At 36.1% G+C, this 26,532-nt stretch overlaps 1 protein-coding gene across 1 annotated transcript in view; it reads left to right on the forward strand.

The window, feature by feature from the left end:
* Positions 1-26,532, forward strand: part of LOC132126644 (testis-expressed protein 264 homolog) — a 63,054-nt gene that overhangs the window by 11,229 nt on the left and 25,293 nt on the right.

Raw genomic sequence — 26,532 nt, forward strand, 5'->3', positions numbered from 1 at the left:
GAGAGTGGTTTGTCCCTAATGTGTGCTGCTTTATCTGTGGAATTATGGAGAATTTGGTCTGAATGTATAGAATCTTTTAGAAAAGCAGGTTACAGACAAGTGGTTCTATTTTAGATTCTGTTTTAGGGATGTGCAAAATATACAACTATATAAAAGTTTGGGTCAGTAAAAATATAAAATAAATATATAAAAAAGTGTCTTATGCTCACCAAGGCTGCATTTATGTTTAAACAAATACAATAAAAAGCAATAATATTTTGGAGTGTTACAGTTTAAAATAAATAGTTTTTTGATTAAATTAGTATTTTTGAATGACATTTATGTCAGTTTTATTTCAGTCTTCAGTGTCACACGATCCTTCACAAATCATTCGCTGCTCAGGATACATTTCATATTGTTACCAATGATACAGTTGAGATGCATAATGTTTTTGTGGAAACAGTTTGTTTATTTTTCATGTTTGTTTGCTAGAATAGAAAGAAATATGAATAATTTGTAACATTATAAATGTCTTTTCTGTCACTTTTGATCATTTTAAAAACAAAAAACTGACCCCAAACTATTGAATAGTAATATATATATTTTCAAAATCAGTTTTCAGTCTGCTGCTGAAAGAATGAGTCAAATTATGGTTTAGGGAAGTCCTGTTTAATTAGCCAGATTTTGTGTTTGCTTGACCCTAAGTGGACCACAGGACATGTCCTTAGGCTTAAAAATGGCTAGTTGAGTATTTTTTTTTTACGATTTATTTTTGGCATTTTTGCCTTTATGATGGGATGGATCAGAGCTGACAGAAAGCAAAGTAGCAGAGAAAGAAAGAATAGGGGAATTGGGAAAGGTCCTTGAGTTGGGATTCGAACCCGGGATGCCCGTAGAGCTACCACGCTGTATGTCGATGTGCTCCCCACAAGGCTATCGCTGCTGACAACACATTTTTAAGTTTTACTTTTTTTAAAGTTGGCACAATGTCTTAAAAACAAAACTCATGGCATTCTAATGATGCTCAAAAATGTTTAAAACAAAACAATAGCTTGCATCCTGGGTAGAACTACACAATTCTGGATAAATTGAGAATCACATTTTTTTTTTACTCAAATAGAGATCACGATTCTTCCACAATTCTGAACTTAACAAAATATTGTGTAATTTACTAGAGGCTGTGACAAAATATTAATTCCCGCAGTCTGTTAAAAATTGTATGTTTATATCAATTTGCATGAATTATTAAAAAGTTAAATATAACGTACATTTAAAATATATATTAATAAACCAATTTCAATATAAAAATGTTGAAAAATTGGTTTGAATTAATGATTCAATGACTCACTCATAAATACTTCACTTGTTTCATTACTGAATGAATAAGCGTTTTTGAACGAATCGATTGAATGAATGATTCAATGACAAATAGTTTAAGTCACTCGTCACCACCTATTGGCGAAACAATGTAATTGACACAAACATTATTCGAAGCTCCAATTACTTAAAAAAAAAAAAAGGTGAATTGCACTATTTTGATCGCTACCATAAACATCATTGTTTATATTCAAACTATAAAATGTAATTGTTGTGAAGCTGTTTCTTACCTAAACATGGTAACTGCTCTCTCTGTGTCAGCGGAAGTGCGAATGCAGATTTGGATATTCTGAAAGTCTTCTATTCAGTATGCTACCATGTGGCATGTTCACTTGTGTTCAAACAGCTACAGCAACTATGAAAAAAAATGTTCTTTTTGATCACATTGAACATCCAGATCAAACCTGAGATTCAGATCCAGCGTGGCTTTGTTTACGTTACATAACACGAATCCTACAGTCTTATCAACATAAACTGCTTTATGCATCACCTCACGAGAGACCTGCAGATACCCGCCCATAATAAACACCTAGGAGCCTGCCAAACAGAGCGCTTTTTCTAGTGCCTATATTCGTTCTGCTCTTTTGATGCCTCACAGGCAGCGTTTTCAAAGTCACTCTTAAATATATATTTTAGCAGCGAATTTCCATTTTAAACAGCCCTCTCAATTTACTTCAACAAAAGGCAAATATTTCTCATCATGAATAATCCATGGCAAAGGCCGTCTGTTCGTATAGGCTGCGTGGGCTACAGATGATTGATACAGGCAGAATGAGTCATTTGAAGGCAGTTGGTGATGTGAGATGGGAGGTTGGTCCCCTCTTGTTCGTGGGCAGATTGCACAGAGACGCTTCTAATTCTGACTAGGACAGTAGAAGGGAATCCCTATGGCAACCAGACCCGTTCCTGCAGGAGGTTGTTCAACTGGAAACCTTGTTCTGCTTTCTTTGTGTTTATTATGTGCTGTGAAGTGACATTATGGCATCGTTTGCCCATGCATGCGTGACCACAAAATATAATTCTTCAACCTCAGTTTAACAGAATTGTGCATGCGTTTGGTTACTTGCTAAGGCAGGCATCACTAATACTGTTCTCCAGCATAGGGTGTATGAATTTGAACAAGCCTTCAATGCTAAAAAACAAATTGTATTTAATTTTTCAATGCAATTAAATAAAACCTTTTCATTTCAATTTTAAAATGTCATCTTTCACGGACTATGGATTTTTTTTTTCTGGCAAATAATAAGAAATACATACCCATATTTTAATTTAGAAGAACACTAAATTTGGTTAAATAAACTAGCCTACATGTTGTATTTAAAAATGAATGTTCAAATGAGTTTTAGTGTCTTCATCAGTCAGGATCTGGATTTCTATTCATTAAAGGCCAGTTTAAATTATTATTTTAGTTCAAATGTAAATAGTTTTTGGACAAAGCATCAAGAAGCTAAATTTTATTTTTTGAATGCATTTATACAATTCTTGCCAAATTATATCTGTGGTCTGGATAATTTTTGGTTTGACTGTGGATTAATTCTTGTTAAAACAAAGTACTTCAGTCAAGAGCAGTGAGCGATTCTCTTCTGCGTGAGCATTGTGTGCACAGAACACAGCACGCGGGAGCTGAATTGGGCTCTTCACGTCTTTTTCAGTTTTCAATGTTTAAACTGCGACCTTTCAGGTCCACCTTTCACCCCACTAGCGACGGCCCTGTTACAAACACAGCTTTTTGATGTGATGTTTTTATCAGCTGTTTGGACTCTCCATCCGAGAGAGTTTAGCACATCCGAGAATCATCACAGACATCCTGACAGCATAGAGAACGAGCTTTCACATCAACAATGGCCCCAGATAACTCACATATGTCACGCAGAACCTCAGCGGTTCTCATCAAAGACAGGAAGGGCAAGGGACGGCAGAAAGTGTCTGGAGATGATTGAATGAATGGGATCAATATTTGGTCAGTCTCAGCCCTCCATCTTCTCTTACGTGAGCACACAGGAGAAACAACATCTTCTTTAGACCCCCGCTTGCTTCCCTGTTCTCCTGTTGGTCTGTATCGATCCTGCAGGTTCAGGTTACCTTTGCTAAGATAACGCTACATGCTCATTACGTCTTGGTCTTTACTAACCTCAGTCCTGCAAATTGATTTCTTCTCGAGACACAAATTTTGTTCATCGACAGAGATCAAATCTAAAATCTTTGGTATTAAGGCCAGTTTTGAAGATGAAGTTTTGTACTTTTTGCCAATGTACACTGCATTACCTCCAAAAACTTCAGGCTTTGGTATAAATCGCTTATTATGCTTTATTTATAATGTAATGTTGATGTTTTGTTTTCTGGGACAGTTTTAGTCATAAGTACTTACATTCATCATTAATTATTAGACTTTGTCTATGTTCAAAATGTTCTTCTAGATTGATGTTCTGTTGTTGTTTTTGTCATAGTGTTGCAGAAGCCATAATGAGGACACAGTTGCCATTAAATTGGCTCGTTCCAGTTATACTTGTTAGTATAATGGGAATGTTTAAAGTAACAACAACATATTCTAGATTTTACTTTTTTAATTAAGATGTCATTATTGAAGTAACAAACTGTGAAAATCAAGGGGAAAAAATAGAAATGCGTAATTGATGCTGTTTTAAATGAATATGAAATGGCAAGTATAATAAGGACCCGGTTGCAGTATAGGGAATATTTTTTTGCCAGACCAGCCAAAATCCTTTAGCCACAAAAAATGCGTGTGGTGCAAATCTAACACTTCAGAAAACACTTTACTTATTGTGAAATATGGTGGAGTTAGCATCATGCTACAGTTTGGCTTTTCATTATCCAGGACTGGGTATCTTGTTAAAACAGAAGGAAAAACAAATGTTGAAATGTCCAGGAACATTTTGCAAGAGAACCTAGAAAATGGGGAAAGGCTCATTATTTACCCAGGATGAATGGTGACTGTCAGTCAGAGCCATGCTCCCAAACCAGTTCGAGAATCTGTGGCACGATTTGAAAATCCACTGCACAGGTGACATTCGACTAACTAGAGCAACTGTTGCAACATGAGCCAAATTTACAGCTGAACTGTGTTAAGTAATTAGTTACTTGCCTCAAATGATTTAAAGGAATAGGTCATTCAAAACAATAAAATATAAAAGTTGACATCATTTACTCACACGAGTTGTTTTAGATCTGTATATGAATTTCTTTTTTCTTCAGTTGAACACAAAAGATTGGGTAACCAACCAGTGTCTGGTCACTATTTAGAGTGGACGTCTATGGGGACCAGAAAACTTCTTCTTTTGTCTTCTGCAGAAGAAAGAACTCATACAGGTTAAGAACACCTTGTGTGCTCTTAATTGTATTAATTGTGCACTAGTAATGTGCTTCAAATCTTTAAAGTTTATTTGTTTAAAAAAATACTTGTAGATAATATAATACAAATTAATAAAGTAACTAGTTATATATAGATAGATATTACATTTAAAGTTAATATATATAAAAATTTATAAAAAGTGTTTTGTTTACATAATATATGTGTGTGTACTGTGTATATTTATTATGTGTATATATAAAGATACACACACATATTTTGAAAATATTTACATGTATATATCTATAGTCATATATTTTATTATTTATATATATTAGGGGTGTAACGGTACGCAAAAATCACGGTTCATTACGTACCTCGGTTTTAAAGTCAAAGTTCGGTTCATATTTGGTACAGTAAGGGAAAGAAATGCAAACATTAAACTGCAGGTTGTTCATTACTATAAACTTTTTTTTTTACACTTTGTTTTTTTAAATACTTTTTAATAAAATATATATAAAAGAAAAAAGAATAAGAAATAAAATACTGCGGCAAAGTTCTCCACTAAATAAAATACTCTGTCTCAAAACCAATATCATATAATTCAATTGAATTCAATTCAAGTTTATTTGTATAGCGCTTTTTACAATACAAATCGTTACAAAGCAACTTTGCAGAAAATTATGTTTCTACAATATTTAGTATAATAAAATATAATGAAAAATATAAATAAATAACTATGATAACAGTGCAGCATTACCAATCCCAGCTTGTAGGCCTGATCATATTTAAAATATATATATAACTTTTCCAAAGTGTAAAGTGCAGCATCAACAGTTTCAGTTTTTAGACCTGCTCAGATTTCGTTATTGCGTTGGACCGATCGGAATTAAGAGCAGAGGTCTGTTTAAATGCCGACGGGAGCTGCGTTTGAATTACAATCGTTTTTTTCCTAGTTGTAGTGATGTTCACACTCTCGTGATTCCTTTTGAAAACCTTAGGCCGGTGACACACTGGCATATTGCACCTGTCAAACATAGTCTATTTTGCCGTCAATACTGTTGACGGTGTCCTTTATCAGTAGGCTTTATATTTATGCTCAACATGAAGTATAGATATTGTTGTCGTGAAGACAAGATCCTGGTCTGTCAGCGGCCTCCCTCTACATCACCTACAGTAGCAGCCGCATCGCCAGCGCCGCGTCAGGCATGATTCTGATGTGTAAAGACACAGAAAACGCAAAGCAGCCATCACGCAACTGACACTCAGCACAAACGCAGCAGAAACGCCATGCTCACGCCACGCAGCCAGTGTGTCACCGGCCTTAGAATCAGCTGCATGGCGGGATTTGCGCTGAACGCGGAGACTTCCGCCAGTTAATATGTTCGTTTGGAAACACGAAAATGTACAGATGTTCCGCACACAAAATATTGCATTCGGTCATTCGATACACACGTGCACCGTACCGAAAGCCCTGTACCAAAACGGTCCGGTACGAATACACGTACAGTTACACCCCTAATATATATATATATATATATATGTATATACATATTTTTCGGAAATATACACATGTATATTTATATATACATAATTAATATACACAGTACACAGATGTGTATTATGTAAACAAAAACTTTTATTTTGGATGCAATTAATCGTGATTGATTGACAGCACTTATATATAGATTATAGATTATATAAAGATTTCTTTACTGTTAAGTGGGTCAAAAAATAACTTTAAAGTTAAGCTTTTTGCATTTAATTTACATTTAAACTATATAATGCATTTTCATTTAATGGCAATTAACATGCAATTAAGTGTTTGAAAACATTAAGTTCAGTTTGCACTATAATCTTTTAAAGTATATTTTTCAGTGCTATTTTTAAAGAAGTATACTAAAATCTACTTGTCTTTTTAAATAATGTTAGGTGAGTAAAATCAAATCAAAATGTTATAAAGACAACTTTTGAAAAAAAAAAAACAATACACAGTGTTGCACTTAATGGCGTTTGCAGTTTCTTGTATGATTGGTAGGTTGTCATGAACTCAGACCTCAAACTACTCTAAATTCTTGATCATGTGGGCAGCTGTCTGCCTTGTCATTTGGAATATGTATTGCAGTGTCTATCTGACAGTCAGTACATCAGCACGTGGAATGTCAAATACTAATGCTCTGATCAGAATTTTGATATTGTTCACAATAATGTACCACAAATGTATGTCTATCTAGCTGTGTCCATCTCTCTTGGTCTTTCTCTGTCTCCTCTCTCCATCCTACAGCATTAAGCTGAAAGTCCACAAACAACAAAAGTGGCCATGAACTTCTTGGACCAAGAGAAATGCTCTTCCAAATGCCACACTTACATTATAGCTCAAAAGCTCCCTATAAAGATTATTGGAGAAGGATGACAACATGAACCAAACCTTCCCGCTGTTTGCTCATAAAAAAGCTCTATGTTTGATAATCTCCTATTGTCTCGCTGCAGGAGAGATGCGTCATACTTTGTGCAGCCTTTCCTCAATCCACACAAGATGCAATAAAATGTGAACATCTACAAGGAAAAGTTTAATTAAGATTAAATTCCCATTCAGGTTATTTTATTGGCATCTAGTTTAGATAGAATCGACAAGCGGGTGTCACGCTGTGTGTTTTCACAGTCTCAGTTGCCTGTTTTCTTAATTAGCTGTTTGGTATTTCAGGTGAAAGGGTGTCATATTAGCAGAGCGCGTGATCAATTTTACACAAGCTACTTGTCTAGCCTGTTCTTCTCTGAAATTCCCCCTTAATAAATTACATAAATGTATTTTTTGCAGACTCTGTTGGTTTATAAGGTTTCGGGCAAAAAAAGAGAACCAATAGTGTGACTTTGCTGATTTTCAACCAACTTTCAACTGTATTGTTATACTACTGACATAATATGAAATGAACAATGTGTACCCTAATTAAAAATAAAGGTATCTTATCATGTTAATTATACATTTATTTCATGCTATGTATGCTACAAATACATTTACGTGTTTTATGTACTTAATAAAAACTCTGCAATTGTACTTCCAGTATACTAAGCTGGTATACTCATACTAATTTTGTACTAAATGCACTTTAATTGTGAGGAAGTAGTGCTAAGTTCAACTAAAGATATACTAAAGTATATAAGATTGTGCTAAAGTGGTGCTATTGCAAGTATACATTAGGTACACGTTCAATATCTAGCATTTAAAGACCCAATATTATTCAAAGATCACACAATCCTCATCAATAGTGACATTAAAACACATTTTAAACTTAATATTAAGAACTGTGCATTGTGCACAAGTAGTACTCCAAATAAAGTTGAATTATAATTTTATATTAGTGAGTCTCAGTATGTAGTATGTTAGTAAAAATGTTAATAGATTTGAATTATATTTTTAATAGGCCTGAATGTGTTTTAAATATATAACTTTTTTCTAGGGTATTCTTTCTTCATGTTACCTGCACCCAGATATCTATGCAGGAGCAGTTTCAAAAATATTCAGACTTTCTACTGCATAGATAGCAAGTTTTATTAAAATCCCATTTTGCTAGAGGGGAATTAATGCTTTAAGTGACGTTTGATCTTCTTATTGAATGATATGCACTTAATGTGTTTCTAATAATAAACACCTGAACACAGTTGGTCAGCAGCATAATTGAACGCCTTAAAGCCACTGTACTTTAACAAAATTGAAGTCTACTGGTATATTAAAATTGTAAAAGTTAATTTTACACTGCATAGATTTAAAAACCATTAACCAATCAATCAATAGTGAAAAGGCTTTGAAGCTTTTCCAGTCAGAATAGATCTTCAGTGATGATAAGTTTTATTCAGGAAACTGAAATGGCCATAGCCGAAGCTTGGTTTTGTGCCCAGTGACCCATTGTTGTGTTGTTTTTAAGGTTTGTTTTTGGATTATTGTCTGGTTGGAAGATATAGCAGTTTTAAGTCTGGATTTCCTGTACAGAGCGAATTCAGGGCTTTTGAGAGATGCCAAATGATTGGATGCTTCACCATTACCACTCCCTCTCCTTGGTCTTTAAAAATGGCTGACATTCATTTAGTGATCAAGTGTAACACCCTTATGGAAATATGATAATATTTTGTAATAATCATTCAAAGGTGCAATAAGTGATTGTCTTCAGAAACATTTTTTGTTATGCTGGATGAAAGTCTTCCCATCCCTATAGCAGTCATTAAGTTAAGTGGTCTACATTTATTTATCTGTATTTATATATTTTGTGGAAGGCGTTGGACCAACAAAAATACGTCCAATCAAAATGCTCGGCCCGAGCGTTTTAAGTGGCTTTCCTAATTTGAAATATGTCAGTTATCAGTTAATAATCAGTTGACGAGGGTCAGTTGTCGGTTAGGAAAAATAACCGAAATGAACATCCCTGTTTGGGAACATTTTCTCTCTGGAGTGTCCACTCTCATTTCATCTTTGTCATCTTGGTAGATGGCAGCACATTTTTATCATGAATGTCTCTGTACATTTTTCTATTCATCCTTCCTTCAGTTATATGAATTTTGTCAATGCTACGCCATGATGTTTTGGGGTGATGTGCAGTGCCATTTGACCTCCAAACATGGTGTGAATTATGGCATCCAAAGAGTAAAATATTTGTCTCATCTTACCAGACTATATTCTCCCAGTATCACAGGCTTGTCTAAATGTTGTGCAGCAAACTTTAAATGAGCTTCAACATGCTTTTTCTTCAGCAACAGAGCCTTGTGTGGTGAGAATGCTTACAGGCCATGGCGGTTGAGTCCATTACTTATTGTTTTCTTTGAAACAACTGTACATGCTAATTCCAGGTCTTTCTGAAGCTTTCCTCAAGTGGAAAAAAACAGCTAATATTAATTTCCACTGACAAGGGGCATGATTACTTTCTAATTACTGATAGATTTCAGCTGGTGTATTGGCTTTCCAAGTCTTTTTGCACCTCCCACGAAGAATCATGTGTTCAATATTTTTTCCCTGTGTCTTTGTACATTATTACACAGAACTTAATTTCTGAACTTATTTGTTTTGCTTTCTTTGTATGTATGGATTACTTGTTGTATTGTTACCGACATCTGGTGATAATGTAATGTCAACAGCACCTTTAGAAATATATTTACTGAGAAAAATGGTGATGTGTTCAATACTTATTTTACTCGCTGTATATACACACACACACACACACACACACACACACTTCTTTTAAATACTAATGTAAAAAAGTCACTTACAGCAGAAATACCAGAAAAAAATATCTTGGCCTAAGCGAGGGGCCTTGGAAACAAAAAGATAGATAACCACTGATCTGAAATGAGTTCTCACAATTTTCTTGCATGAAATTAATTGGAATTTTGCATCATACTCAAATAAATTTACAGAAGGACTTTATGATTAATATATAGTTTATAGTTAATCAGAATTTCCTACAATATTCTTATTTTGTCTGAGGAAACAGCATGGGCATTTCTTCATTAGGGCAAAACAACACCAAAGTATGAAAGGGAGTTATTTTTTGCTATCACATTAAACCAAAGTGTTAAGCTAGTTTTCACTGTTCACTGTTTGTTCTGCCTCTGGATATTTAGTATAATCAGCGTCAAGTCGCATTGTGGAGTGCTGCCTCTTTTTGGGGCGATTTCACTCCGGCCGAGATTCGCCCCGAGTGTTCTCATAAACTTCCATACAAAGATTTATTATTTATTTTCTTCGAACTGCAGGGCAATATCTATGAGTCCGGGAGGGCTAGCACTAATATGCTTTCATCAACCTTACAGGTCCCGTTTTTCGTGCTTTTTTGAAGCTTTGATTGTGTTTACACTGTGCAATTAACATGTTCATGTTTCGCGTGTAAAAAAAAAAGTCATAAAAACGGGCTGATGTCTTCCTTGTTCTATGAAGTCCCTCCTTCAGAAATACGTCAAAGTCACCTTTATTTATATAGCGCTTTAAACAAAATACATTGCGTCAAAGCAACTGAACAACATTCATTAGGAAAACAGTGTCAATAATGCAAAAATGATAGTTAAAGGCAGTTCATCATTGGATTGAGTTATGTCATCTCTGTTCAGTTAAATAGTGTCTGTGCATTTATTTGCAATCAAGTCAACGATATCACTGTAGATGAAGTGTCCCCAACTAAGCAAGCCAGAGGCGACAGCGGCAAGGAACCGAAACTCCATCGGTGACAGAATGGAGAAAAAAACCTTGGGAGAAACCAGGCTCAGTTGGGGGGCCAGTTCTCCTCTGACCAGACGAAACCAGTAGTTCAATTCCAGGCTGCAGCAAAGTCAGATTGTGCAGAAGAATCATCTGTTTCCTGTGGTCTTGTCCTGGTGCTCCTCTGAGACAAGGTCTTTACAGGGGATCTGTATCTGGGGCTCTAGTTGTCCTGGTCTCCGCTGTCTTTCAGGGATGTAGAGGTCCTTTCTAGGTGCTGATCCAGCATCTGTTCTAGATACGTACTGGATCCGGGTGACTGCAGTGACCCTCTGATCTGGACACAGACTGATCTGGTGGCCACGGTGACCTCGGAACAAAAGAGAAACAGACAAATATTAGCGTAGATGCCATTCTTCTAATGATGTAGCAAGTACATAGGGTGTTATGGGAAGTGTTTCCGGTCCCGTTTTACCTAATTAATGCAGCCTAAAAATCCTTTAACGGATTTGGATAATAAAAGCATATTAGTATGTTATGTGTATGCCAGGTTAAAGAGATGGGTCTTTAATCTAGATTTAAACTGCAAGAGTGTGTCTGCCTCCCGAACAATGTTAGGTAGGTTATTCCAGAGTTTGGGCGCCAAATAGGAAAAGGATCTGCCGCCTGCAGTTGATTTTGATATTCTAGGTATTATCAAATTGTTCTGATTGGGCCAGCGGTTCCTGTGTTGTGATTCAACACCAGCTGAGCGCACGCTCCCTCCTGGAAACGCGATTGGGCTAGTTTTGAGAAGCAAGTGGGCAGGATTTGTTTTGAAAACCTGACAATCCTGATCTGAACACACATGCTATTTATCTCATTTGGATATTCAGAGGTGCCGTAGTGCACGTGATTACGTCATCACATTTTGACAACATTGATTCGTCAGAAGAAACCAACACTTCCTCTGAGCCAAACAGAAATGATTGTTGGCGCGTAGTCCAACCCCTGAGCCCAGATTGGTTCAAACTGTACCATATTCAACCAATAAGTAGTCATTGAACTACTACTTAACATATTGCATTTGAAATATGAACGAACACAAAGTGAAAGTGAAGTCTTTCACGAGTGCATGGATACAAACACAAACTAACACATTTGCATGAGAAAACTCTCTGAAAAAGCACAAAAAAAAAAAACACGACAGAGAATTTTGACATAAAACAAATCAAAACCAAGGATGAAACAGTGGTACATATCTGATAAAGCACTGGAATTTATGTCTTTAGTCGCAAGGCGATGTCCCGGTAAAATCGATTCTGACACATATTTCAGCCATCGGATCTCTCATTTATATTATGTCTATTATAATTAAATAATTATACAAAATATATAGTTCAAAAAGATAGTTTGCACTGTTTTTCTGTTGCACTCTGAATATTTCTCACTCATTTTGTGTAGTTTGTGAATCATTTGCACTGTTTTTGCACTGTATTGTTGAAGACAATTTGTGCAATTGTTTTACTATAGCCTATGCTGCATAGTTTGTGTTTATTGTTCATACTCAGATTGAAAATATATTTCTCAGAAGAAGAAAAAAACTTGTTTTGTTTGGTTTTGTTATCAAATAACACTATTTCCATTTTCTTTACTCATTAAAATGTTATTGGACACATCTCTATTGTTAGTTAACGAAATAGGCCTGTTTTTTTTACTTAAAAGAGCAGATGACAATATTGAAATAAATGGCTATAATTTGCTTGGGGAATGTTATATCTAAACAAAATTTTATTTGGAAGTGTAAAACAACCAGACACAACTTTCTAAAGAAAAATATCCAAACTTTAGGAGTTTCTGTTTGAGTAAACAGTAAAAAATACTAGAGCCCGACCGATATGGATTTTTGGGGGCCGATGCCGATATTAACTCGAAAAGAGCCGATTTATAAGCCGATATTTTGATTTTAAAAATAATCTGGATATTAGACCCATTTCCTATAAACTGCACTTACACAACATTCAATAGCAAAATATCTGCCTGTTCTATTTATGTGGGCTGTATAAACCATTTTCCAGAATGGACTATGTTAAAAAAAAAAAAAAGCCTTAGATTACAGTCTCGATGAATAAACAATTGCACATCAAAAGTATATATTTTTTAATGATCAAAAAACAGTCTGGTTTTAAACATTTAACACTTTTACTTTCTTCCAGTTGAAGCTGGTTTTAACAGTCTGTGTGTGTACTGTAAATAAATTATAATACTAAAGTTAAAGTATTTGCAGAAGTTGTCCCACACTTTGCTGCTACAGCATTCACCTTTTTCAGCCATCTGTAGGCAGAAAGAGAGACAGAGAAAGAATAAGCATGTGTATTAATAATATCACCATGTATCATTACTCATGTCGTCATTAGAATTATAATAATAATAATAAACTGGGATCTCCTACATAGGCAAAAATTAGAAATATATATATATTTTATTTGTCAAGCAATAGGTATTACCTACTTATATTTAACAATATTATTTCAACATTTTCCTGTTATGTCTGTAAAGCTGCTTTGAAACAATATGTAAAAAAAAAAAAGCGCTTGTTCAGCTCACATTTATTTACATGTGCCCTCTGGTTTAATCATTTCTGACGCAGCTACTGTAGTTACTGTAACTACACTATATTTGCTCTCACAGAACATCGTCTTGCCTACTATTACCGGAAGATTACGGAATCAATTCGAAGTTGAATGGTTAACGTTAGTGTCATGAACACACCGCTGTCAATTTTGAGAAGAACCACCTTCAAACAAGTTAATAGCAAGCATTTAAGGGGCCTGCTAAAAAGGAAGCTATTAGCGTTAGAGTAACGTAACCAGCCTGAATTCACCAAATTGTTCTCTGGACCTGAGGGTAGCCTCTTCTTCCTTGCTTCTCTCTTAATTCTCATCAGCAGGACTAGCGCTATCGCTCGCTTCTTACAACGGGACAGATACATGTTGGCTGTGACCGAAAGGAGGAACAACAGACTATGAAAGAGCACCCGCTAAACGTTTTTAAAACTCCGCCTACGCCATAGCGCAGCGCAAATCGCATTGTATCTGAAGGGCAACGCTGAACCCAGCGGCAAGCGCCGTGCATACCGCGTCCTGTGTGAAAGGCCCAATTACGCAGTCATTATGTGGGAAACACACCGCAATAGAATAAGTTAAACGCTAACGTTATAGTTTGACCTCCTATTAACGTTCACGCTCTTCCACTGATAAACATGGTATTAGCTTTGTGGCTAATCTAATATAGCAATGCATTAGCGGCTGTAAGTGATGTTACAGAATATTTAGAAGTGATAATGATAAGACCGTTAGCTAGAACTACCACACAGTTTTTATATACAGGGTATGAACTAAATCTACAATCATTTCACATGACGAACGACAGACTCACCGTCAAAACAGTAAGTTACATCTCCGTGGCTTGTGATCGCTTTCTTCTGTAGTGGACTTCTGGCGCTGTTGTTAACTCTGGAGCTGCAGAGCTCCCTCTGGTGGGCACACTATGCAACACTCATAACATGAGTGAAGCATGAGACTCTGTTTCTCATGTTTCATCGGCTGTTATAAATGCCGATGCCGATTTAAATGCCATTAGCTTATATCGGCCGATAATATCGGTCGGGCTCTAAAAAATACCCAACTGTTGCTTGCATTTTTCTTAAAATTCTGTAATTTCATTCATTCTTTGAGAAAATGAAAGTAAAATTGAGACTTTGAATTAGTTAAACTTAAACTGTAAGTCCTCCTGTTTATAATGATATATGGCACTTGATGCTGACTGCTAGAATAGGTCTGAAAAACAATGAAAAGTGCAGGTGTGTCAGGCGCCCCAAAAATGTTCTAGGTCTTTAAGGGTTAAACTGATTGAGATTGAGGAAGCTGTCCTCAGCAAAATGAGCTGCACATAGTTTTACATGTGGATTATAATTTTCGGGAACCGAGTCAAACATAAATTGTAACCATTGATCTCTAAGTACAGCGTCCCTGGGAAGGCCAAACAAAGGTTATTGGACTCAGAGATGAAAATAACAGCGTTTCAATGACATTGTGACAAACACAAACGCAACTCTTCCTCTTCTCCGTCGGAGCACAACAAGGCCACTTGTTTGTGTATTCATGTGGGCGGAGGTTATGGGATCATGAAGAACAGGACCTTTAACTTGTGCAGTGATTGGTGGGAACAAACATACCTCTATTAATTTTCTTTAAGCTGAAATCAGGACTAATCTGTATGGGCTGTATAAAGCAAACCAGTATCTCACCAGTAAAGTTTTGATGGAAGACTAATGTAATGGAGGTAAAGACAATTACTGTGACATACTGGAGTCATACATTACTAGACACGCGAGAGTCCATTATTATTAATGTGCAAACAAACAGACAGTGTATGTGCGTTCTTAGCTTTTTGCATGAGCGCTTTTCAGTATGTTCGCATGTCTGATTTATCATGGACACCTGCTGAAGAAGTCGTGGGAAGTCGTGGCCTAGTGATTAGAGAGTTTGACTCCTAACCCTAGGGTTGTGGGTTCAAGTCTCGGGGCGGCAATACCACAACCTTGATCACAACTTTGATCAAGGCACCTATCCCCCAACTGCTCCCTGGGTGCTGCAGCATAAATGACTGCCTACTGCTCCGGGTGTGTGTTCACGGTTTGTGTGTGTTCACTGCTGTTTGTGTGTACTTTGGATGGGTTAAATGCAGAGCACAAATTCTGAGTATGGGTCACCGTACTTGGCGGAATGTCACGTCACTTTCACTTTGAAGAAGTGTTTTTTAATAGGAGTTTCTAATGGTCAGTGGTGTTTATATACATATGGGCATCAACATTGTTCACTGGTCATGTTAGGTGCCTTCAGATCACCACATTCAACAAATTCAGAAATTTTTTATTTACTTTTTTAGTTTGTGCTTTGCTCTGTTTAATAATTCTGAATGGATCCGTAAACATTTATATAGAGGCAGGTTAAGGCGGCTGGTATAGTGGTCTGTTGGCTTCTCCATGTGGTCCTGTTTGGTATTGCAGCTTGACTTGTTGTTATGGAAAATGCTCTAAACAAATGTGACATTTATTTTTTCCTCACAGTTTTTGCTGTTGCACTTTAAACATAAATTGTGGATTATGAAACGTTTTTCTTTTACTTGAAAAATCTTTGCAGATTATATAGTTTTGTGAGAAACATACTTAACAACATACTTAAACATACTTCATCTTGAGCTTCAATATAAAATGTCTTAATATTTTTCCTTTTGTTATACTGGGATGTAGCTATGCTAAAATTGCTGGATCATGGATGCGGTGCAGATTTTCCACCAGCTGCCACTGCTGAGCAGTGTCTGTTGAGTTGAATTGAATGGACGTTGTTTGCCTGATTGTTAGAGGTGCCCTCAACATCCGCAGAGACTGCTGCACATCTGTTGGACTTAAGGGCATTTTTGGGCACCATGCAGGCCTGAGCCAAGATCATTGCTAGTAAAGGGCACAGACGGATACACGGAAAACCTGAAAGGTTGACTGGAAAGTAGGTGTGTATGTGTTCTGTGTGTATTGACATTGCTGGCCTTTACCGCTGCCAGTGTTTGTGTGTTTCCCTCTCTAGACGGTCTACTGCCCACTCAACCATATGGCCTTCCTAACTGCGAGCCAAAGCTGTTTGTGACCTATGACTAGAATCTCAGATGTGGCTGAGAACACGTAGCACACACAAACACACACACATTATGATAGTAGTGTATTTTTATAGTTCGCTTCCAGATGCAGACAGTGACACTTATTCCTTAAGTGTGCTTTGAATCATTTGTTTGTTTTCTGTTATTTTTTCCAGCTGTCGCCACCCGTGCCTCATCTGTTCCCCCGTGTCATGAAATATTCATTATATATATTCAATATAGTTTGTCTCCTCTGTCACCTTATATTCCTTGCTGAATCATTAACACTCATTACTCCAGAGCAATGTAGATTTAAATCAGACAGGTGGGCTTCTCACCCAGAAGAGTACTGTGGTTGTACCATGAAACTCAATAATTACTATATTCATGTGCCATAGCATTTAGTTTGATATTTAAAATAATACCATTAAGTTCAAAAGTTTGGGTTTGGCAAGTCTCTTGTGCTCACCAAGACTGAACTCATAATTTCTGATCAAAAATGCAGTAAAATGTTAATATTGTGAAATATTAAATTTAAAATAACGTTAAATAAAATAAAATTATAAATAAAATAATGTTTTAGAAAAGTAGATTCTATTATATGCAAAGCTGAATTTAGAGTCAATGCCACATGACCCTTCAAAATCATTCTTTAATGCTGATTTGCTGCTCAAGAATTGTTTATTATTATTTTCTAGGGCTGCAACTAACGATTATTTTGATAATCGATTAATCTGTCGATTATTTTTACGATTAATCGGTTTATGTACTTATATTTTAGTTTTTTCCATTTTTTCCCCAAGTAAATTATAAATAAATGGTCTTCATCCTTCAGCATAGATTTTTAAGAGATTTTAACCATTTTGCACTGTCATATCCTCATCAAAAATATACCTGGAGTTGTTTTATTGTGTTAGTAATCCTTTGTCAAACTCTTCTGCAATCAGAACACTGACCCATACTCTAGCAAATTTCACAAGGAGATTTCAAATAATGTTTTCACCATGGCAGTCCTTAGAGCTCCTAAAGTAGTTTAAAGGAACACTCCGACTTTTTGGGACTTTATTCACAGTATCACCCAGAGTTAGATAAGTCCATACATACCTTTTTCATTTCTGTGCGTTCTGTAAGTGTTATTTGACGCACCCACCGCTAGCCTAGCTTAGCACAAAGACTGGATGTAAATGGATACTGGTAGCATAGTAATCCCAATAAGTGACAAAATAATGCAAACATTTTCCTATTTACATGTTGTGATCTGTATAGTCACAGCGTGTACAAATAACAAGGCTTTATGAGACAGAGAGCATTTTTAATCGTATAAATACTGGGAACTATATTCTCACTAGGCGTAGGAGCACAGCTAACGTTACTTGGGCGGAGTGGCTACTTGGGCGGAGTGATTAGCGCAGCACCCGAGACGCGCCGTGGTGAGGAGAAGAGAGTTCGCTCAGAGTTGGAGTAATAGAGTCAGCAATTACTAGATAGTAGATTTATAGTGTACAATCATGGGTGTTCGCTGTATTGTAAATAACTGCGACAATAAACAGGGGAGACCAGGTATTACTATGATGTTTCATAGAATTCCAACCACAAACGCTGACCTGATGAATCGATGGCTAAGTTACTTGCTCTGGAAATAGATCCAAACACACCTGTAAACACCATCACGAAGTATTTCGTTTGCTCTGAACATTTTACTGTAGACGACTATTTTGAAAAAATGCAAGTTGCCACACCGACCATGAAACGTGTGCTAAAGGATACAGCCATCCCATCGATAATAAAGACAGGACAAATTGGATCACCTGTTGCTGCGGTAAGTGTTCTGTTATGTTTTGAGATGACTAACATTAGCCATACTGTAACAGTGCCATGCTAATGTAATATAACCTTAGTAGTGACACTATTACGTGAATAGGGGGTCCGTGTATCATTGTATCCCCTTTATTGTTATTATTGTGACACACTGTATGCAATGGCTATACTACAATTTCATTGAACTATGAATGATCATTATAACAAAATCACTTACTTGGTGGACAGCTGACCATTAGGTTCACTCGGCATGGGGCGTTTCTTCCAGTTGATCTTGTCACAATGGGAAAAAAAAGACAACTGCCGGGTGTATTACAGCAGAGAAATCTTCCGTGGTAGTGACGCAAATATTTTGATTGTCATCAAGCCTTGACATTGAAGGCAATACCCGGTCCCCTTCATTACAACAAAGGCACTCGGTTTCTGTCGGCATAGGTTGGCATGTTCCACATGTACACCACCAGTCCGTGTTCGTTCTGATTCTCCCTTCGTCTTACAGCTTCCAAAGTTTGTAACTCCTCGTCTGTGTATTCTGGCTCAAAACTATGGTTCTGGATCTTGAGTCTGACAATTCCTCAAAGTCAGCCATGATCACGAGTCACGTCTAGCTAGTTAGTCACGTTTGTTTTGTTTACGGTCTCGTGTGCTGCGCTAATCACTCCGCCCAAGTAGCCACTCCGCCCAAGTAACATTAGCTGTGCTCCTACGCCTAGTGAGAATATAGTTCCCAGTATTTATACGATTAAAAATGCTCTCTGTCTCATATAGCCTTGTTATTTGTACACGCTGTGACTATACAGATCACAACATGTAAATAGGAAAATGTTTGCATTATTTTGTCACTTATTGGGATTACTATGCTACCAGTATCCATTTACATCCAGTCTTTGTGCTAAGCTAGGCTAGCGGTGGGTGCGTCAAATAACACTTACAGAACGCACAGAAATGAAAAAGGTATGTATGGACTTATCTAACTCTGGGGGATACTGTGAATCAGCTAAAGTCCCAAAAAGTCGGAGTGTTCCTTTAACATCCCGAACAAAGCTTATTAAGGAATCTTTCAGAACATATTTTCACGAAGAATAAGGATAAAACAGAATAAAATTGCAGTGCATTGTATTTTATTATTTACTGGGAAACAGCTTTATAGCTTTTGCTGTGAAATTGTAAACAATCCTTCGAAAAAAGTGCCAATGGCATTAAACCTGAATGGAACTCACAATTTAAAGTAAAATCCATCAGAAGGTTGTCCAGAAAAAAAAATTGGACACACACAAAAAACCTGCTGTGTGAAAAAGAGCAGTGAATACTTAGAAAAAAAGTGCATTTCAAATATCTTTAAACATTTACCTCTCTCATTCAGTCATAATTAGGCTGCACGACTGAATTTTGAACTGGTAAACGACAAATTTGATCACAGAACATGTTTGTAAAGCTTTAAATGTTAACTGTTAAAAAGCAATGTTATCAGCTTTTACGACTAAACATTTGCAAACAACATTGTACTGGACAATCTGCACAAATGAAAGTCTTAGGGGCCGTTCACAAATCGCGCCTAAAAACGCGTGGAAAATGCTAGGCGCACCGTTTTCTCTTTCTTTCCAGAGCGCTCGGGCAGAAGCGCTCCTGAGGCGTCTGCCTTTGCTAAGCAACCATGACGTGCTCTCTCCTTGAAGACGCGGAAATTTCAGCAAAGGATAAATGGATTTGCAGCTCAAAAAATCGCTTGCAGTAGCTCTGCTACTAAATTTATTTCAAAATGGAAATCCATATACAGCTATGATCAGCTGTTCCTTTCATCTTGACTGAGCTTTTAACGTTGTTACGGGAAAGAATGAAGCTGATTGGTTAGTTCTTGTCACATGACCCGCGGTGCGCTTGCGGCATTCTGAAAAGTTGAAATGTTTTAACTTGATGCGGTGCGGTGTTGGAAATAACAAACTTGAGCGCGCAAAAGACGCGATATGTGAACGTCCCCTTAAACAGTTCAGTAGTGCAGAGTTTACAGGTTACTCTTCTTTTTTGAAGGCTCAAAGTAAAGTACTCCCAGCTCCCACATCACGCTGAATGCTGCAGAGACCATAGACAGTAAAAGAAATGGACACAGCGACCCCATTGAAACTCAATTGAGACAAGTAAAGCCCAGTTTTAGCTATTTTTAGCACTTCCGTTTCTGACGCGCAGACTCAAACTAAGCTTGATGACGTCAGCAACCTGTCTGACAGATGTAAATCTTCTAAGTGGCTGTGCGTGCAAACTGCCTTCGTTAATCTTGCAGAGACGTTGAGCTTGAGCGGGGAGTTCTTTGGCGTGAGTGAGCAGGAGTAATTATTCTGATTAATTATTTTGTATAGTATTTTAAAATGTAACGCCAGTACGCCATATTAAGTTAATTGCCTGCGAGCTTCTCCTCCTGTCTGTACGGTAATGCGACAGAGAGTCGAGTGGTTATGACGCAATCATTAGCCTATTTTTACAAAAACTGTTTCTACGGGGCCATAATGTAACATAGAAGGCAATGGAGCCCTTTATACATTGTCGTGTATCTTTAGAAATAAATAATGGACAAATGGAGTCTTTAAACGCCTCAGATGTAAAGTTATTCGCTGTCAAAGTGACGCCAAAATGAATGGGAGGTCAATGGGATGCTAACGCAAGTGAAGTTCTGCTACAAGATGGCAGCACCCGGGCCGACTTCAACTTCCGGTCGGCTTCCTTGCCGCCTGGCAGAGACGCTGTTCGGGAAGCACGTGACATAAAACGAGGCCAGCTATTGGCTATTCGCTACTTCTCCTGCTGTACTGGCTGAGTTAAACCTCCGGTGGCTCATTACTGCCACACTTTGGTCACCGCAGATTTGAAATATGCACAAAATGAGCCGCTTACGGCAAATAAAAGTTATTTAGCAACGAATCGATGACTAAATTAGTTGACAACTATTTTAATAATCGATTTTAATCGATTAAATCGATTCGTTGTTTCAGCTCTATTATTTTCAGTAGGGGTTAACTGATTATTTTATGCATGTTTATGGTTCTCGATACTGGTCATTTTCAAAACTGGTTTGCCGATAAAATTACTTGAAAGCATTTAAAGGATAAATTAAAATTTCCTGATAATTTACTCACCCCCATGTCATCCAAAATGTAGGTATATTGGCTATATAAGGAAAAAGGCAGACATAACAAACCAATGGTTTATTAATTAACTGTGTGAATGCACTGAGCTGTATAATGTCTGTTGCATAACCCTAGCACTGCTGTCTGCACTTTACTGCTAATCAAATAACAAAAGATCGCACACTATTCTTGACTAAATAACATTTGTAACTTTTTTGGGGTGAACGGATTCAATCCATGTTCATTAGAAATTATTTGATGATGCAGCAGTAAAACTGCTAGTATAATTTAATGCAGTTGTTTTTGAACTTTGCTGATTTAAAACATGATCAAAATACTTTCTATTTTGATGCCAAAATTTCAAAATATTAGTATCGGAATCGGCCAATAAGTGTTAAAATCGGTATCGTATTGGCCCCCAAAAATCCTATCGGTGCATCCCTACCAAGATGTTTTACGTCTTTCTATCTTCAGTCGAAAAGAAATTAAGGTTTTTGATGGAAACATTCCAGGATTATTCTCCTTACAGTGGACTTCTACGGTTACCATAATAATGACTTCACATAATATGTAATCGCGTTGAAAAGGTCACGCTTGACGTAGGCGGAAGTACCGACTCAGTGTTTACAAATGAGGAAGAGGAACGTTCAAAAATTGTTGTATGTTTAATGACACATACTCAAATTATTTGTAAACGTCTTTGACTTTTACTTAGTCTTTGCACGTACGACTTGTAAACACTGAGTCGGTACTTCCGACTACTTCATACGTGACCTTTTCAACATGATTATGTATTACGTGAAGTTGTGGACATGCATCACAGATCAGTGCAAGGCAGTCATTTCTGTTTACAAAGAATATACTTCTTTTTTTTTATGACAGATAATTTCGGTAAATAAGACCCATATTCCTCGTTTGGAAGTCCACTATAAGGAGAATAATTCTGGAAAGTTTACATCCAAAACCTTAATTTGTTTTCGACTGAAGAAAGAAAGACATAAACATCTTAGATGACATGGGATGAGTAAATTATCAGGAAATTTTAATTTGAGAGTGAACTAATCCTTTAAATAGAGTTTTTGTCAGAGCCCTTGTTATTCTTAATTTTGATATATATTGGTTCAAATTATTGGTTATAAGTATACTTGATCTGTAATACTTGGTGTCTGTATCGGCCCTGAAAAACAAGTATCGGTCAACCCCTAATTTTCATTGTTCAAAAAAGTTGTGCTGCTCATTTTCCTTTTTATTTAAAATACAAGTATTTTGTTACATAAATGCCTTTATTGTTAGGGATGCACGATCATTATTTTTCATGGCCGATTCCGATACCGATTTCTGATTTTGTAAAAATCTTTAAGCAACAAACAAGAAAGAAGGAAAGTGTGCATAAACAAGATGTTTATTTGGTATTTAATAGGACAAACTGGCTTTTGTCTATTGAAAACAATAACCGTAACCATCTGAAATTAACGGCAGTAACTGCACAGTAATTAGCCTAGATTTAATACAAACATAGATGGTACAGACATCAGTATTTAGCTTTTGTTTTTGAATTGGTTGAAACTACATAGAACTGGCCTTTAATTAAAAGATTAACTGTAACCATGTGAAATTAAAGGCAACAACTGCATTGTTCTACAGTCCAAACACCACAATCATTCATCATTCAGTATTTTAGTTTTTAAATTTGAGTTTAAATTTAAAACAAGGTCTTTACCAGTGAGATTAAATAAAAGTATGCTATATAAATATTAATCCAAAATCTTAAAATCAAATAATGTTGGTGCAAATAAAACAAAGATGTTTCATTCATCCAATTAAAAAAAAATTATAATAATAATTAAGGTAATGATTCACATCTATATTTTTTTACTTGAGCCAATGAAAGATAAATAACTATTGTTTCAAGTTAAAAAATATAGATGTGAATCATTACCCTAAATGTTTTTAATTGGATGAATGAAAAACTTATTTTCAGTGTGCTACAGCAGGTGATTTTTAAATCAAATTCAGTCGATATAATTTTAAGGTAAAATAAAAATAATCATCCTATACAGAACTGACGTTTACTTCTGGCTTTTCAAACATGTATACAAGTTCTACTTAAAAAAACAAAACAAAAAAAAATTAAGTTTTGTCACAGTTTAGTCCGTTTCATTTCTCATCCAACACGTGAGAAGTTGAGCGGAACATCCCTTCACTGTCTCCGCGTGTGCAGGGCGTGAACAGGTACAGTAGCTACGCTCGCGCAGCTTCAGTCAGCTGGAAAGGGTCTCTTATTCTGTGCAGTCGGCAGATCGCTTCCTGCTATCTGTGCCTCAGACATGTAGCTCTGCACTTCCAGTGGTGATCGGCTGCCGTGTCCTGCCACTCTTGTGCACAGATTTCCACACAAATGACATGATGGCGAATGATTACAATACAGTATGTGCACGCGGGCACACTTCCGCAAAAAATCGTCAGAAAAAAAGACCAAAAACCTAGGGAAAGCCAAGTGGACCAGAAAACGTGTGCTTTTCAACGCCGTGTTAATTTTAAAACGCGTTTTCATAACGTCGCCAGGCGTTAAATAAGCACCGTTACGCGATAAGTTAATGCCAGACGCCACCACGCATTAAAAAAATGACACACGCCGACAGACGTTAAGTTAACGCGACACGCCACTTAAGATACAGATTTATTTACTCATCTACATGGACACACCTCTCATGGCTACAAGGACTCTACGGCAAGTCAGAGCATCCAGTTTGCAAGAGCGCGAAGATGGCAAGGATAGCCCTTACAATTATACATATAGCTTTTGACTCATAAAGTTATCACCCCAGGCACGAATGAGTGCAAATTTGGAAAATAATTTATTCAACAGTTAAATTAATAAGAAAGTAATATTATTATTTTATTATTATATTATATTTTGAGTAGGCTATCATTTCAATTTAATAAATAGTTGGCGATAGTTTCACAAAAATAGCAAATATGTTTATTTACATTTACATTTACTCAACCTAATGTTGTTTCAAACCTTATGCCTTTATTGCGTTCGAGGAAGATATTTTGAAGAATGCTGATAACCAAATGATAACCATTTAGTCTGTAAATATATGACGATTCAGATGCAGCTTCTGAAACAAAAGTAGAGCATATGTAATTCTAAATTAAATATCAATTTTCTTTTTATATATATATATATATATTTATTTATTTATTTATTTATTTATAAACATAAACTGAAATGATAATCATAGCTGAACTGCGGAGCTGACCCCCCCTAAAAATAGACTTATGGGAGTCCCCCCTGATATTTTGTATCAGCATCAACAACAAAGGCAAATCTGAAAAAAATAATAATAATAATGTAGTTAGGATATTAAATAAGATTAAACAGACGGAGTATGGGGATTGAATGAAGGCAGTAAATGTTTATTTGTTCACCTCAGATCGTGAAAGCAGACTGCAGTATTGTCATTCATCATAACAAACAGTGTAGAGAGGGCTCCCTCGGAAGAAATCCTGCAGGCGCCCCTGAACATATGGGCTTAAATTTCAGGAACACTTAATTTGCTCTATTTCTTAAAAACAAATTCAAACAAAGTCACAGCTGATCGCGGTGCATCTCCAAACAAACACACAGCTGTTTCTGAACAACGTTTATGAATGAATCTGCATTTTTGAACAAATCTAGCGAGTCAATGATTTACCCATCACCATCTCATAAAAAGAGTCATTTGCTTTGTGATTCATTGATAAGGCAGTGACATGCTGCCACCTACTGTCGGTTTCAGTTTCATTTGAAACTATAAATGAATCATTTAAATCGTTTAATAATTCCATTTTCAAAACTTTATATTTTAAACATTAATTTCATTACATCGTTCTTATGAAATACATTAACGCCACCTCTAAGTCTTCTCAAAAAGTCTGTATAATCCTTAATGCAACAGCAGAGTTCTGTGCCTTGCAAAGCTGAAATGTTGATGCTGATTTCATTTGACTGGTAACTTAACCTTCTGGATTGTATTTTACTACTAAAAATGAGATGGAAAATTGGATCAAAAAGGTAAAAAAAAAAAAAAAAAAAAAACAACAATAATGCCCTATTAATTTATTTATGTTCCTAAACAAAAAAATATCAAAAAAGAAATGTAAGCATAGAGGCCTTGATACTGTAACGTTACCTTTTAAAAAACTAATTGCAAACGTTTATGCAAAGTGTATTATGTAATACTGCAATACTGTACCACTAAATAAGAAAGTTTTGAGGGCAAAGCTAATCAGGCCAATGAGAGACAATTAATAATCAATCTCATTTTTTATTAAATCATTCTTTCATTTCACTAATCAATCTTTTTTTATTTTTTAATTAAACACAAAGGGGTCATTAATGATGCTTACATTATAGCATGTGCAAATTCAGTATATATAATTTGGCCAAAACTACAGGTACCTATATTAATATTCAAGAATGAATAAATGTACTGTTATTATAGATTACAAAGGTATTTATAATTAAATACATCCAAAAGGTCAGGACTTGCCATACATTTTCTTATTTATTTAACCATTGTAATAATTTCCAAATTTGTACTTATTTGTGTCATTCGATAACTATATTCCCTATATCTATATTTGTAATTGCTTTATTGTAAAATAAATCAGGTATCTACTTTTGAGTATGATTTCAGTTTATCATATGTTATTATGTTTTTAAAAAGGAAGAAAAAGTACCCTCAGAAGATATTTTAGAGCCTAATTGTGTTAAATGTGAAAAAGCAAACAAAATGTAGCTTTAAATATTAATATTTAATTTAGAATTACACATGCTATACTTTTGTTACAGAAGCTGCATCTGAATCATTTGGGTTGAGTAAATGTAAATAAACAAAATTTCTGTATAATTGTAAGGGCTATCCTTGCCATCTTTGCGCTCTTGCAAACTGGATGCTCTGACTTGCCGTAGAGACCTTGTAGCCATGAGAGGTGTGTCCATGTAGATGAGTAAATAAGTCTGCATCTTAAGTGGCGTGTCGCGTTAACATAACGTCTGTCGGCATGTGGCGTTATTTCAACGCGTGGTG

Source organism: Carassius carassius, chromosome 44 (assembly GCF_963082965.1).
Source record: "Carassius carassius chromosome 44, fCarCar2.1, whole genome shotgun sequence".
In the NCBI taxonomy this organism is placed as follows: Eukaryota; Metazoa; Chordata; class Actinopteri; order Cypriniformes; family Cyprinidae; genus Carassius; species Carassius carassius.